The 16,934-nt window shown below is 42.4% G+C and overlaps 1 pseudogene; it reads left to right on the top strand.

Annotated features, from left to right (window-relative positions):
• The first annotated feature begins 859 nt into the window (after positions 1-859).
• On the top strand, positions 860-2,336 carry LOC133920476 (uncharacterized; annotated as a pseudogene).
• Positions 2,337-16,934: the final 14,598 nt, after the last annotated feature.

The following is a 16,934-nucleotide window of genomic DNA, read 5'->3' as shown; positions in this document are numbered from 1 at the left end:
AGATTGATGATTTGGAGTGGGTTGATTGCTACGATGAACTGGTGTGGTGAGAGTCGTTCGTCATGCCAGAGACCTTTTCCATGCTGGTCACGTTTGCCCGAGAAGCTATTGTGTACTCCTGAGAAGGATGTGGTTAGAAACCTATTTTTATCTAAGAGGTCTAGCATAGTCCCATCTAACTGAGTCAAAAGTTTTGGAAATGTCTAGCTTTAGTAGTAGCATCGCCTGTCGGGATTCATATGGTGAAATACCTTACAAGATTTTTGACATACATTTTAGTTGTCGTGGATGCTTCACCTTTTGATCAAAGTTCTTTGATATTTGAGACAAGCGTGACTATAAACAATGTTAAGTTGAGAGTGAGGACCTTGGAGAGTATCCTCGTAATCTTGGGATTAAGCTTATCAGCATGTAGTTGTGGACCTCATTTGCCCCTTCTTTTTTGGGGACACGAGCTATGCTTGCAATGTTGAGACATTGGTGGCTTCCTATTCTAAGGTCGCAGAAAGTATTGAGAACTGTCATTTTGTCGTTTTTAATGATTCCCCTGCAAGATTTCTAGAAAGCATCTATGCAACTGTACGAGCTAAGTGCTTTATCCCCTAGTGCCTGTGAGATGGCTGACAACACGTAATATTGTGTGAATAGCGCATCTAGGGACTGTATTCTATCATCATTGTTGGTTCTTTAACATGTTAATATGTGATGCTATTGAGGCGAGGTAGGTTGTGTTCCTTATGTTTCATGCTTATGGAATTTTTAGATTTTGTGCAATTATTTATCTCATATAGTTATGACTTTTATATTCACAACTGTTTGAAACTTTTCAGAGCAATAAACTGTCATGCCACAGGTAGAAATGGCGAGTACAGCATGCTTTGTGATTGTTAGTAAGAATGGCATCCCAATCTATGAGGCTGAAGTTGGATCTGCTCAGAAAGTATAGCTCTTTTTTCAATACATTCTCCCTAGGATTAATAATGTCGATATTGCTTTTTACAGCATTATTCCATATTATTTCTATTGATATTGCTCTTGACGATATTATTATTTATCTCTAGCATTACTAATTCATAGACAACCACATGTCAGAATTTCTATCGAATCATTGTTCTTCGTAGAGATTAGCTATTGTGAATATGCATGTGCCACATCTTGTGTATGACATAAGAGGCATGGTCTTTATTTTATTCACTTTTCCATTTAGTTAATCTGATCATCTTGTCATAATATGTGTAAACATATTTTATTTGTTTCAATATGATGTCTGTTTGCTCAGTCCCAATGTGATCCTTCAATTAATTTTCTCTTACATAAAGAAGATTTAGCTTATCAGCATTAGTTCATTTTGCATGCTGCACTAGATGTTGTTCAAGATGTTGCATGGACTACAAATGCGATGTACGTGGCTGTTGGACTATATTTTATGATTTTTCTTCCTTGTTTTTTGCTTCATTTAATTCATTCATCACTTTCCACACTTTTCAGGTTTCTGAAGTCAGTTGATAGATTCAACGACCTTGTTGTGTTTGTTTATGTAACTGCTGGTCCTATCTGATGATGATATGTTTTGTTTAATAATTGATATAAACCTTGTTAATCAATATACAGAGAAGAAACTATAAATGCTACTAAGCTAGAGAGTGATTATTCTGTCTGCACATTGTTGACAAGAATCACTATTTTTCCCTTTTGGTAAATGATTGAACCATGTTGCAACAGGGAAGTTTAGGCATCCCATTATATTTTACTATTACTAGTAGCTTTATTATTATTATAGTTTTTCCATCATCTTTTTAATTGGATCCTGTGGGTTTCATCTCTAGTTTACCTAACTTGCTTGGGACTAAAAGGCTTTGTTGTTGTTGTTATTCTATCTTTCTATCAACATTTTCTTTGTACTAGACTCTCAGTATTTTGCTTCCTGAACGGACAGTGTGGCACGTACTAGATTTATGTTGCTTCATGACGTAAGGAGCGAGGATGAAATAAAAAATTTCTTTCAGGAGGTTCATGAGCTTTACATCAAGGTAAATACTTAGCTAGCTATATTCTATAGCTTCTGTTGGACCGCTTCTTCATTCCACAGCTTTCAAAAGCAACTTTCTGATGGATATGCAGTTATAGATATCATTTTTTCCCTGCTACTTCATTTGTAAAGTTGCTCATTGCAGTCCCACATTCTTCATTTCTTCTTTCTTGCGCTGTAATGAAGCTCAGTTTGTGATTGTTTTGTTGTGCAGATATTCCTCAATCCACTCTACTTACCCGGCTCTCGCATCACATCCCCCCATTTTGATACGAAGGTAAGGGCTCTTGCAAGGAAATACGTGTAGCATACACACCGGTGAAGATCCTGGTTTAGTGGCACATTGTTTTCTATTTTAGTTCCTCTTGTAACTCAATGAATTTGTTGTTTTCTCATCATCTTCTTAGTTGGATCTCCTGAGTTTCATCTCTAACTTCCCTAATTTGCTTGGGACAAATGTTTTGTTGTTGTAACTCAATGACTGATATATCCTGAAATTCCCTATTCCCCTGTACCAAACAATGTTGCTCAACCAGGGCTTTGATTCCTTCTGAGATCTTTCCTGTAGAACATTGTAGACAACAAAGTCCCAAATTTTCACCTGTTCGCCTTTTCCCCCTCCAACCCCATGAACCTGACCTTGCACATTGCATATTACTATTTACTACACATCACCATGATATCTGCAGCTATAGCCTATACCAGGTGTTGCAGTTTTCACAAGGTACTAACCAAGGGCTGTAATCCTTCTATCCCTTAGACCAATTTTAGCAGACTATCCATATTTCTATTTAGTTATCCATTCTAAAAAATTCCCCTCTATTTCTATATACTTCAACAGACTAGCTAAATCTCACTCTTCATATCTCATATATTATATTTTACTCGCAACGGTTGTTTCTTACACCGGTTTTATTCCAACGATTATTTTGTTCAATGGCTATATTTCAACGGTTATTTTGTTCAACGGCTATATTATAACAGCTAGTTTTTTCAAATGGCTATATATATGGGTAGCCCTCAGGTTGCTCCTCCTTCAAATCATTCTTCTTCCTCTCTGCTACTCCTCCTATATCGGTTCAAAAATGAGTCATCGCGGATTAGTCATACCAATGTGTGTTGGATTCGTCGTCATCAGATCATGACGATAAAGTGCTTCTTGTTGCAAGGCAACTAGCCCACCAAAAACACCAGCTCGGTAACACTCGACACCATGGAGGTTTTGTACCTGGACGGTAGGAACTTCAACGCGATAGAGTTAGAGGGCATGCAAGACTATACCAAAATTATTTTTTCAGATAATCTAACATACGGCCCAACGTTCTTCCGTCGTAGGTTTACAATATATCCATATAGTTTTGTTCACCTTGTTTGTTGGACCTCCTGTGCTCATTTTTCTTTTCACCACAAGTTTAGAATGTCATAGCCTCTATTTTTGCGTATTGCACAAGCCGTAGAAGTACATGACCCCTATTTTGTGCAGTGAAGCAATGTAGCTGGACAACTTGGATTATCTCATTTGCAGAAGATTACTGCAGCTTTACTTCAACTAACTTATGGAGTACCAGTGGATGCTACGGATAATTATGTTCGTATTGAAGAAAGTACCGCTATAGAGAGTCTTAGAAGATTTGTCAAAACTATTGTTGAAGTCTTCGAAGGTAAGTATATGAGATTTCCAAATGAGAATAATACATCTAGATTACTTATCATTAGAGAGCAAAGAGGTTTCCTTAGAATGCTAGGTAGCATAGATTGCATGTATTAATATGGCACGGTATGTATACCGGCTATGTGCACGAGCCTACAATTATTCTTGAAGCTGTTGCTTCATATGATCTTTGAATTTAGCATGTTTTCTTTGGATTACCCGGGTCTCACAATGATATCAATATCCTTAATCGTTTTTCGCTCTTTGCAAAGCTAACCGAAGGTCAAGCTCCACAGATGAATTATACTATCAACGACCACAACTATACAATAGGATCTTACCTTACAGATATCATTTATCATATATAGGCAATATTTGTGAAATCAACTGCATCTCCTCAAGGGAATAAGAAAAAATATTTTAACCAAGCTCAAGAAGCAGCTAGTAAGGATGTGGAGCGAGCATTGAGTTCTATAAGCTCGTTTTACCATTGTTCGAGGACCAACTCGGTTTTAGAATAAAAAAACACTCGGTGACATCATGATAATATGTATCATCATTCATAATATGATTGTTGAAGATGAGATGGCAGAAGAACATGACTTTTATTACCATAGAATAGGAGAAGAAGTGATACCTTCTTATAAACTTACGTCTAAACTGAACAGTTCATTCAAAATCTTAGATCCATTAGATCTCAAGATGCTCACTCTCAGCTTCAAAATGATATAGTTGAGCACATGTAGCTACGTTATGGAAAGGAGTAGTATCTTGTAGTTATAATAATGTATCTGGTTCTTGTATCTTATATTTTCGCAATGTGTGCAACATTTCAATAGTTCATCTATGATCCGTAACACATATGATCCGTATGTAACTTTGGGTTGTCAATAAATTTAGAAATTAGTACATTAACTTAGATGAATATTTATGAATATTTCTAATTTTTGAGAATTAAATTTATGCCTAAAATTCAAGCGAAGTAAAAATAGTCAAATTTGAGAAATTTTCATTAAAAATTTATAAGAGATTTTTAGTTAGAACCAGTTAAAATGGATTCTTTGTTGTTTATTCTATAAACACAAAATTCAGTACGATTTTAGGCTCTAAAAATTCACTTTTTGAATTTATAAAAGAGGGGGAAATGAATGAAGATTTAAAGCAATTTGGCCAACTTGCTTTCTACTGTAGGGAACTGGAACAAAGCGGGCATGCATGGCCTGCCGCAAGGGTCAGGCAAATTTGACGATAGCTTCACGCTAGATAGCTATGCTACAGTGATACTTAGCTTGATACCGAGTCTGCTAGATCAGTGTTTTCACCGACCATGGCTAAATATGCCTATAGCGAGCCGTGTGGCGAGGCCGCTTGAGCTGCTCTTAGAAACGCTCGCGATAAATAATGGAATACTACTAGCTGCCAATCAGAGGATCTCTGTACGGTCGATAAAATCAATCCTAATTAAACTCTCCAGTAATTACAAGGATGTGGAGCCATATTTAGGACGAGTTGCACGTCTAGCGCTTTTGATCTGTTCTCTTGTAAGTTGTAAGGCAGCCCTTGTACAGTCGTAATACTTGCTTGGCAAGCCCATCTTTCTGAATCCACAGCTGCGCCGTGCGGCACAGCAGTAATGCGCTCGCCGAGCTGTCCTCGCGAGCCGATCTTTCTGAATCTGTGGGCAGCTGCTGCATCAAATCAGGAGCATCCAAATCCGGGGCAAGATCGCAGAGAGATTTGCAGCACCAGACGCCACGTTCCAGGTCCAGCAGAAAAAAACCTAGGAGCTGCCAAAAAGTTCATCCTCATCCAGGACAAGGAAAAGAGCAGTAGTGGCCTAGCCTTTGAGATGCTGGGATCACTGCCGTGATTCGATCACAGTTCAGGATTGGGGGACGAGCAACAGGGGCCGTTGAAGATTAGGTGACGGATGACAGAACATGGCGTCACACAATGAAACGTCAAGCTCCAATCCAATCGCAGTTCAGCGAAAGCATGGGATGGCTAGTATGTGCTAGTGGATCTTTCACTGTTGGAGATCGTTATCTCGCCCGATAAGTACGGGCACTACCTCGCCCATTCATGGAAGGGATGGATTAGCGAGTCACGTCAGGAGATCGGGGATTTAATAACAGCAAGGACTAGATTGGCACTGCCATATATTTTTTCCTTAAAGTGAGTTAAAAGGTCAGTTTTCAAGTTGCAACACCGAAACGTTAAAAGGGGATGCTTTCAGGATGTCAGTCAGTACTGAGGAAATTCTTCACAAGAGATCAAAGGATTGTCTCTCTATCATCCAGATTATCCTATGGAAAATACAAAAGAATTATGCAACTAATTACACTTTCGGCTTGACTTCATCTTCAGCTTAAAGCCCCATGAAGCTTAGGGTATGTTTGATTCATACATTTTTGTTTTTATAAAAAAAAAGTTTTATTAACTCTTATAGTCACGTCAAGATGATACAATATATAAGAGCTTACTCTTGACTTCTATATAAAAAATACAGATAGCTAAAAAAGGAACAAAGAAAATCAGAACAAAACTAAAACAAAAGAAAGCATGTCTTCAATGAGTCGATTACGGTGGTGGAGCTTCAATGTGAAGGTTATAGCGTCACCCAAACTGGGTAAAGAGCTCCCTAGCCACTTGCTCTAAGTGTGCATATCTAGATGTAATAAACTAACAATATTCATGTTGTTGCATCACCAACCACATACGGAGCCAATGAATACAAGTAAAGATAACCTGCAAAGGAGAAATATGTTTTCTTCTGTTAAAGATAATGTCGTTCCTGCATAACCATAGCGACCAACAAAAATAGACCACCGCTACCATCTTTCAAATTTTTACTAAGACCACATAGCCAGGTTCTAACACATGTTTAGTGCACTTCGTGGTTGGTAAAATTTTTGTTGTTACCTGGACTATAAACCATGTTGAACAAGCAAAACTACACTCAAAGAAGAGATGTTTAATTATCTTTCGTTTGTGACAGCACTGAAGTAGGCTTGTGCGAGTGACTGATGATGGTCGGTGAAGCCTTCAGCTGCAGCGTCTGGCCAGCTGAACTCGCAAGGCTGTGCTGATGAAGTGGATCATCCAGCCCCGGCTGCAACCGAGCGTCAGCTGGAATGGGGGTCAGCTCGGCGTGGCGTGCCCCAGCCCTAGCCACCAGCGGCATGTGGGGCAGCTGAGCTGCAGCCTTGGACGGCGGCATGTGGTTCATACATTTTTTTTTTAAGGAATGGCATTAATAATGTCAATGTTATTGAATAAGAGAATTGATCTTGTTTATAAGGAAAACTGGGTAAAAAAAACCTTAACAACTGACTGGCTAAAAATCGGTAGACAACACTGAGATGATAATACGATCTCAACTTGAACAAAACAATGCCCACACGAAAAGACATAACCAGACAAATCCAATCTAACTCAACTCACGCGCTGACCAACCAAACAACTGTCTCACATACAACTCAAATCGGCGGAGCCATGCTCTCAAGCCGCAACTCAGTCGACGAAGCCCTGCTCCCACGTCACACCTCTCTGTCACACAAGTTGGCAGTGCGTTGTTTCAAAGGAGTGCGCATCGGACCAGAACGCTGTCAAGAAGCACCAATACACGATGAAGAGCCGCATAGAATAAAGGATGTAGGGGTAAACCTACAGAAGAAGCCAGCGGATTAGCCAAAGAGAGTAGAGGCTCCTCGGAGCGACGCCTTCAGGAAGGTAACGACAAAAATGTCACCGTCGCCCGTTCGGACACCCGAAGAGGGTTTTCACACGGAGAAGCATCTAGGGTGGAGTAGTCATGATAATGCCGCCTCCAAGGAGGAAATGGCGCCCGAGGGTGTCAACGACATTGGCATCAACTGGGTCGAGCTTTCGCTCACAGCTCCCCACCCCAGAAACCTGCACGAAAGGAAGCGAACCCACAGCCAAGGCAACAGCCGACACCCTTGCCACCGCGCCAGCCTGGTGAACACGAAGCTCCCCCGTGTCCAACTTGCGGAAAGGAGGAGACCAAGCAGGGGAGGAGCAAACGAAACGTCAGAACACTGGCCTCAAACCACCGACGTGCCATCGAGCTCCCCACGGGCCAAACCGAGAGAAGAGAGGTTTGACAAGGGGAGGAGCACCATTAGCACCCAAGGTCAGAGGTCAGGTAGCTCAAGACAAAAGAGGTGGCTAGGCTCGAGGCCGAACAACGGCCAAGATCGAGGCCAACAGCCACAGCAGATCTGCCGACGGGCTAGAAGGGCTAGCAGGAGTATCAGAAACGACACTTGGCCGGCCACCACGCATCGGGCCGCCCACTGAGCTGTGGATTGAGCCGTCGGACTGCCTACCATGCCGCCGGACCGCCCACCGCGCTGACGGGGGCGTGGAACCGATCGACGATCCGCCCACCACGCCGCCGGCGGTCGGAGGACAAGAGCTAGGCGCTGCAGGAGCAGAACCAGGTGGAGAGGGCGCGCCTGAACCCGACTGACGCCCGCAGACTGGACAGCGATAAGGACCCAAGCCTGGCAGGGCATAAATCGAGCTAGGCCACGCACAAGCCCACGACAGTGACGCACCAGTGCACCAGCCACCAAACAGACCAGTGCGACAGACACAACCCCAAGTCACGCCCGCACAAGCCTGCCGTCGCCAAGGCGCATGAAACCTGCAAAGCCAAAGCAAATTTGGCGCAAGATGGAGCATGCGCAGGCCAGCGTCGTGCCGGAGCAGACCACCACCACCGCATGGATCTGTCGCCAAGCATGTAGATCCGGCCAAAAGACAAACTTCGATCTAAGCTACCAGCACCAGGAAAAGGAGCGAAGGAGGAGAGGAGGAAAAGAAAAAACATGTCGGCGCCACTTGGAGCTGCCGCCGTCGCAAGCGAGCGATGGCAGCAGCGGCCACATTGCTCAAGGCAATCTATGCAAGGCTGGTAACAGGTGGTTCATACGTAATTTTGCCACGACTAGTCTTGGTCAAGTATGGTTTATCCTAAAAAATATGACAAATTAATTTTTAATCACATGTGATAAAATTAATAAAAAAAAAAGTATGATATGTGAGTCAGGAGCCCGAAAACAAAGGGTGGCATCTGAACTCATTTCCAGTTCTGCACTGACGTAGAATCAATGTATCAAAGAAGCCAAACTGAAGCTGTCTGAAACGGGCTTAGGTTAGCACAGATGCAACCTGCCACTACTGACGTGTGAAACCCGTGGGCGACACCTCGTTTCATCTCTCGTTGATAGAACTAAGACTATCTCTAACTATATTTTCTTTATTTCGTTTCGTTCCCAATCTTTTTCCCCGTTCTTATTCCTTTTATTTTCTGTTATCTCCAACAGCTTCTTTTCGAGGAGAATCACGAAGGGAAAGGAGAGAAAATACTGTTCTGAAGAGAATGACTTTGAGAATCCCTTCGTGACGGAAACCGTAAAAAGAAATTATTAAAACATTAAATTAAATAAAAATCTCTTCACGATAAAAATCTAAACCTAAAAGGAAGCTTAGGGTTGGTCTAACAAATGATGCTGGCTTTTGACGGACGGGCAAGATCGGGTGAGGCAGGCTGCAATGACAGATCTTAGCGTTTTTCATACCAGAATCTCTGGAAAGGACTTATCGTCAAGGTGGCCCGTGGAGCATTGTTGCTACTTGCTTGACATCAGCATCACACATTCAGCTCGTCGAGGTGGCATAGCAGGACAGTAAAAGGGCATTCGGTATAGGGAGTTAACCGCAGGATGGCGAACGGCAGAAACTTTTGTGGGGAAAAGCTGGATTGTACCGGTAAGACTGTAATAAGGTTGACATTTGACGCCGAGGAGATCGTTTCTTTTGACACTACGGCAGCCGCTGATGGTGAAATTCCGTTTGGTAAGATTATACACACCCAGTTCACTGATTTTTCTTGTCAGCAGTTGCAAACGGAAGACATCGTGTGCAAAGGGTTTGAGTCGAGCAAAGTACAGAGCGCAGTTCAGAGCAAATAACAAAATAGTATAAAACACATGCATATTGTTTGGATTTGAAAAAAGAAGAAAGAAATCTCACTAAAAAACTTAGCATTGCTGCCCACAGTAACAGACTAGCAGTAACCTTTAAAAAACAAGTAACAGTAGTACGAGGATCCACTTTACAAACAGAGCAAATAAAGGGGAAGGTAAAACGGAAAAGGGACTAGTTCTTGGGGGGAAGTTTCGGTATATACTGTTGAGAAATTACTGAAACAAAAAGGGCCGAACTAAAAGCTCCTCCCTTTTGTGTTGAAAGGCTGCCCAGCTAGACTCGTAGATTCTTCAGCACTTCCAATCTCCAGAAGAGCTTTGCTGGAAGTAGAGTATATATATTACTGAAAGGTACATGCAGGAACTAGAATTTCCTCCTGTGACGCTCACCCTCGGAGACTCCCAGCCCTATGTTGTTGAGGGTATGGGTCTTCATATTGAAAAAAATACTTTTCCGATTCCACTTCAAAGGAACAAATATTCTCTGAGATGACGTGGAAATATTTAGGTCGTAATACAATCACAATGTTGCTACTCCGGGATCAAAATCGTGGGAGGCTGGGAGCACTAGGCAAAAGTTGCATATATAGTACTAAAAAAAGTGGCAATAATGTCTACTCCGGCTGAGAGCTAACACCACCCATGATCACTAACAAACCGTCAAAAAGGTGATCCAGGATTGCAGAAGATACTCAAAAAAGCATGCCCCTGAAATTTTTCCATCCATCGTCATTGTTTCCGTTGGCCCATTCTATAGATAGTAGCAATCCTGAAATCGTTGAAACGCCACGCCCCCCTTTCGCACGCAGCGTCAAGTTGTCGCGTGACGAGCTAGCCTTTTCTTTTTCCTGCTAGGTTATCCCACCCATCGGAAGGAGTCGCTGAATCAGCATATCCTTTCCAATCTCGGAACACGGCGATTCACGGTCGATCGATGCGGCGGTCTAGATGGTTTCTTTCCCAGGCAATGGAGCCCCTCTCACCCACCCCTTAAATTTTTACCATGCATGGAGAGGAAGAAGAAAGAGAGGAGAGGGAGATGCTTTAGTTCTCATGGTCAGGGAGTTACTATTTTAGCTTATTGTCGATGCTTTGATCCTCAGATCGACATCGAACGGTTATTGTCTTGTCTTCTTCCTCTAGCATCATCGACTGCTTTATTTCTTCATTTCTCTTCACTACACAGCAACGCTTCGAATCGTTCCTTTGCCCCGTCGGCCTTCTTCATCTTTGGCGGCGTCCGCGCTACCGTCCCTGCTGCGCTAACCTAGATTCGTTGGGTGGTCACCCCGCCTCCTCCGAAACCGTCCATCCTACAATTTTTCGTCGATCGCATTCCCACCGCCTTGCCACCCTCTCCCCACCGCTCCACCCCCACTGTTGGGCCGCTCTGCTGCCCATGCCTCCCTCTAAGCCCACCAATGAAGAAAACCTCTGCCCGAAGCAAAACCATCGCTGTCGGAGTTGAAACTTGACGTCAATTGAAAGATTTATGTTTTTTAGACGATTGGAAAATAGGTGTAATTCTTATGGTTGTGGATGTGTTACAATATGAAAAACTACACGTGGGATACACCATCAATCGAAATAGCCTTCGCAAAACTTTCGTGACTGAAACTTGAGCCAACTTTCACATTGCAGCTTGATATCTCAAACCATATCCTTCCATTTTTATTTGAATGTAGATGATGAAAGAGAGAGAATGCTCATCCCCCTATATGAGACAGAGGTGGGACTTGGCTGGACCAAACTGGCACGGCATGGCTCCGCCACCTCGTGCCGAGCAGACTTAGCCTGTTTAGCCCATCGAACTATGCCGTGTCAGTATAGCAAACTAATGGTTAGGCTCAAGCATGGCTCATGGCATGTCGTGTCATCACCATATTATACCAGTTCAGGTACAATCCTCGCATTTATGAATTTATATACAATTATTGTTGCACCCTTAGTCATCATTAAGGGTTTGGCTATCACGATAAGCAAATACGATTGTTATTCTTGATGAACGGAGACAGTCATGCACATAATTAGCAACAATCAGCAAATAAGCTTCGATCTGTTTGTGAACATACGTAAAACTCTTTTATCTCGATTGATCAACGCCACAATGAGAGGCTTGTATAAAATGTTATGAGCTCAGTGATGTACCGACTACCAAGCACTTGTATTAATTTAATCCATTATCAATGACAATATATTCTAACCAACCAAAAACTCTACACGAATCAAACTCATTCTTACCTAGCCGTGCCGCCCACGGTACTAAAATTCTAAACACGACATGATCCACGTATCCACACCATACTAGCCTGACTCAGTTTTTCTCATACCGTGTCGTGCCAAATCGTCTTACCATGGACCGTCCTAATTCGGCCTGGCACAAGTCCCACCATGCCTAGCCTCGCACTTTACACGAGTTCTATGTTCTGGCGTACACGTACACGACAATTCCTCCACCACACAATTCAGGTGACGAGCGTATCTTCGGGCGATGCACAGCAGAACGGGCCTGGCTAGCTGCACCCTTTTCCATGTCCATGACAGGACCCTGGTACGGTCCTCTTGTAAAAGCAACACGATCACTCCCTACATCCACAGCAAGATTTTGCACGGCGTGATTGCGCAATGTACATCCGTGGAAAAGGTGGATTCGTTTCAAACGCATGCATGCGTGATGTGTCGATCTTGCCGTGCTCCTTCCCAGAACAGTAACTCCCACATCTCCCAGATCTGATACGTCGGACTCGTGCGATGGCAAATGTGCACTACCAATGCTAGCATCAAACTATCAATTTCTAACACGCTAGCACTAACACAACATTGCCCTTTCAGAAAAAAAAAATATGGTAGAATCATGCACTTAACCGTGCAGCTCCTGAATCACCGACTCGAGATCATCTAGGCGTCCTGGTGCATATCTCCATAGGGCACTACGGTGGGGCTCCCCCTACGGCCCTACCCTAGCTTGTCTCACTGATACTGTGGCTGGTCACAGTGGGGTACTGACTCTGGCACAATGGCAGTAACGTTGTAGCAATGCTAGTGCCTAGTAGTATTTGGCCTGCCTGCACTGCCAGCGACAGTTACACAGTACGTGACAAAAAATGGTGCCACTACGTGTCTACGTCTACGTGAATGTGAATATCATTGCCACTACGCAGTCAGATTTCTAACCAGGGCAACCTGCGAGATGGCAGAAATAACTCTAGTTCGCCGCTCCTCTAAAAGAAATCCTGGTTCACTGCAGTTCATCTGACCTGCTTTTTCGATAATATAATCTTTATTAACTGTTATCCTCATAATTTAGAGATACAATCACATAAAAGTTTGCTCCTAATCTCTACAATGCAAGGATGTACAAAACCCAAGATATAAAAAGGAAAATCTGAAAATAAATGAAGATCTCGTATGAAAGAGTACATCTGAAACGAGCAATATTATGATGGTGGTTTCATGATCCGCAATCTAGAATCCTTTAAGAATTTAACGGTTGAAGCATATATCAAATACAAAGTCAGTATATACATGTATATATAATCTGAAAAGGAGATAAATGTTTTCTCTTATCATCCCACCTACTATAACAATAAGTTTCTAAATACTTGGCGCTTTTGAGAGATTTTGTGTTTAACTTCGACTTGGCCTGAAATTTAATCAAGTGCACGCACGTTTGTCCTGAGCAGGTCCAAATCACGATCGTTTGACGAGGATCGATCACCCTTTTATGCTCATCTCCCGCGCCCGCTCCGGATGGGACGGGAGAAACACGGGCTAACCCGAGCTGACGTTTCCCTCGGCCAGCCGTCCTCGTACGGGATCGATCAGTCGATGAATGGCCTTGATGTAACGTGGTTATTGTAGAACTAGGACCCCTGCCTGGTAGTGCTAATCTCTGGGGCCGACGATGTGAGGCGTAGGCAGCGCCAGCACCAACCAATGAAAACGGTCTAAAAAACTCCCTAACTATTTTTACTTTTACATTTTTTTTCTCAAAAATAGAATTGGAAACGGGTATGAATCCGAGAATATCAGATATAAAAAACGAACGGAAGCAGAACCGATGATTCAAATAGTTAATATAGATTCGTAGAACTATAACTTTGAACGGAAGGAAGAAACCATGGGCTCCTTCCTGACCTTGTGTGAGCGTGTGCTTCTCTGCTCTGATGAGAAAAGCTAGCAGCAAGGCTTCGACGGTTGTTCTGATTAGCATGTGCGTCGTGCGTGTATAAGCTGCAACAGGGCCTCCGGCGGCTTCCTCTGATCTCTCGTTGCGTTTATGTATTTAGTCCTTTGTATAGGCCAAGGCAGCCCCAACGTTAGTTGAGATAGTACCCTCGAGGCCGTTTAAACCAATTATGTTTGTTTCCCTCAACGTATTGAACTCTATCCGTTAGCATATTCCAATCGCGTACATATTTATCTGGAGACCCTGCGTAGCGTACATGGCCTCCACGTCATCAGCTGCACCTGCACTATCGTGTATGGCCGTAGGTACAAACGCATGTTTGTATCCCAAAAAACGAACTAACCTAAACTAAAATACGTCGGTATCAGGACATCCTGCGTGGCTCCTGGTACCTTCGGCCGGCACAGGAGCTGCTGAGCGAGATGGTGCGCATGGCCGACTTAGCAGCTAGTATGATCGACGATGAGGCCAGCGCTCTCTGGGCGATGCATCGAGCGGCCAAGAACGACACTGATGGCATCCAGGCCAAGCTCCCCGGCCTCCTCGAGGTTAGGATCACAGTTGACCAATAATACAGGAATCCCGACAGGAAGATCCTGATTAAAAAGGGAATTCAACAATAAAGTCGAAAAATAGTAAAACCGTTTTCAATTCTATGTTCGAATTATTTTTCCCATTTTTGTCCCGTTACCTTCTAAATCCCAAAAATAGTTAGAAAAAACATAGAAAAAGGATCAGAATGGCCGTTTTCATCCTAGCACCAACTAACCTGTACGGCGGCACGGTATACCGAATGCCTGGTCAAAGTAAAGGATGCATTAGTGCAGCGACGTCGTAGCCGTAGTGCCGGCACCACCACTGCCGCACACCACAAAAGTATAGATGGCTGCTACATATAATATTTGTTTACGTCACCACTATATAGCAGTACAAATAACCTACTTAATAGTCTAATTATATCATTACCTACAAAATCAATATAGTCCCACATGTAATCAGGGTTCAAAAAACCGTCGGTAACCGCTCAAAAATCGCGGTTACCGACCTTTCCGGTCCGGTCCGATTTCAAAAACCGCTCGGTAACCGAAATTTGAATTCAAAAAATTTAAAAAAATAAAAAAATTTAAAAACAATTCATAAAAAATCTTTAAAAAAAACTAGACATAATTCTAAGAACTTCTGTGAAAAAAATTTCAAAAATAATGTTGTTTGCATCATATTCTATAGGGAGAAAGTTTGAAAAAAATGAAAAAAATTGAAGCGCGCGGCTCAATTATTAACTCATGTTAAGGAAAAGTGTAACATGCAAACACATATTTTTCTTGTATAAAACGTATTTTAAGAGAATCTTTAAAATTGATTTCACTTTATTTAGAGTTTTATTAAATTCTCTATGACTTTTACAAAGTTCACAAGCATAAAGTGAATATGTTAAGAAACATCACTGTAATTAATTTTTTCATGTCTACTATTATTTTTTCTACGTAAATCATAATATAAATAAGCTAATGAAAGTGGTTTCACTAATTTTTAAGGTGTGATGGGTCAGTTATGAATTAATCTAGTCGCAACACATTTACACAATCATGCATGTTACAATAACTAATTCATGAGTTCATATATTTTTAAAAGATATAGGATCATGTAAGAAGACTAACAAAATTAGTTTCATGATTTTTGGATTAGCAAAGAGTAAACTATGCATTTACCTTGGTTTAACAAATAAAATTTCTCACAGAAAATTTTGAACTTTTTTATGAGTATAAATACTTTTATCATGTAGATCATGTTACAAGGAAGCCAACAAAATTTGTTTCACTTGATTTGAAGCTCGGATGAATTAGTTATTGATTTTACAAGATTCAACCCTTTTTTAGGTTTTTTGTTGAACTGCGCTGAAATTTGATAAAACCGCTCGATAAATCGAGAAAACCGAGCGGTTACCGACTCAAACTGCTCGGTAACCGACCGAATCAAAAATGCGAGAAAATCACTCGGTAACCGACCCAAACCGCTCGGTTACCGAGAGGACAAAAACATGATTTTTTCGCAAAAATTTAAAATTTGCCGAATGAATTTTCTCCGATTTTTTTTTGAATTTTTGACCGATAACCGCGGTTATCGCGCATTTTCGGTTACCGCCGGAGCTCGGTAACCGAGCTCCGGTCGATAAATGAAACCTTGCATGTAATAAGAAGAAAGCACGTTGAAGTACATGAATAGACTATCTACTATAGTTAATACTAGACAATCTTTTTTCTCTCGTTACGCTATCTCTTCCACGTAGGATTTTTGCTTTTAGACGCATAGCTTAGCTGAGGTGTTCTTAGAGACGCCCCGATGACGTTGTGCAGCTAGCAGCAGGCATCGGATCCCACACCCGCCCAGCTCTGCGCTTCCGTTGCAAGTTCCGACGGGCCGTGCGTGCTTTGGGGCTGTACCGGCAAGCGAAATCCGGCAGGAAACGGACGGGGACGAAGCGGGGGAAAAAGATGGCCGTGCTGTGCTGCGAGCTGTACCCACAAGCGAAATCCGGCGCCAGCGCGGTCCGGTGGCTAGCCTAGTGGAGCGACGCTACTCCTCTGCTCCCCCCTATTTTCTTTCCTTTTCCTCGCTCAAACGGCTAGGCACTGCTCATCAATAGGAGCAAAACCTAGAGAGATTGATTGAACGAGCAAAACCTAGAGAGATTGATTGAACGAGGAGCGTAAGAGGGGCACCGCACACTTTGTCACGTACAAGTAGGGGCAGAGAGAGTGCACCTAGATATAGGTTAAGTTCGGAAGCATATTTTATAGGATCTGATTGTACAAGATATCATATGTTTATTCTATTTCTATTCTCAATTTAATTGTTAGATAAAAATAAATGATATAGATATGATCTTACTAGAATCTATCTAAATATAATCATATAAAATTTAATTTTGTTAAGTTCTAATAGCTATGTATGGTGCGGTAGTCTGGCGTGCTAGCAATGCCCCTGTCTTCATAAACAGAGGAGCTAGGTGAAGGCGAGCGAGCAGCTGCGGGTTCCAAACGGACAGGG

This window comes from Phragmites australis, chromosome 6 (genome assembly GCF_958298935.1).
Source record: "Phragmites australis chromosome 6, lpPhrAust1.1, whole genome shotgun sequence".
In the NCBI taxonomy this organism is placed as follows: Eukaryota; Viridiplantae; Streptophyta; class Magnoliopsida; order Poales; family Poaceae; genus Phragmites; species Phragmites australis.
Note: the sequence above shows the minus strand (reverse complement) of the source record. Positions and strands in the feature narration are given on the sequence as shown.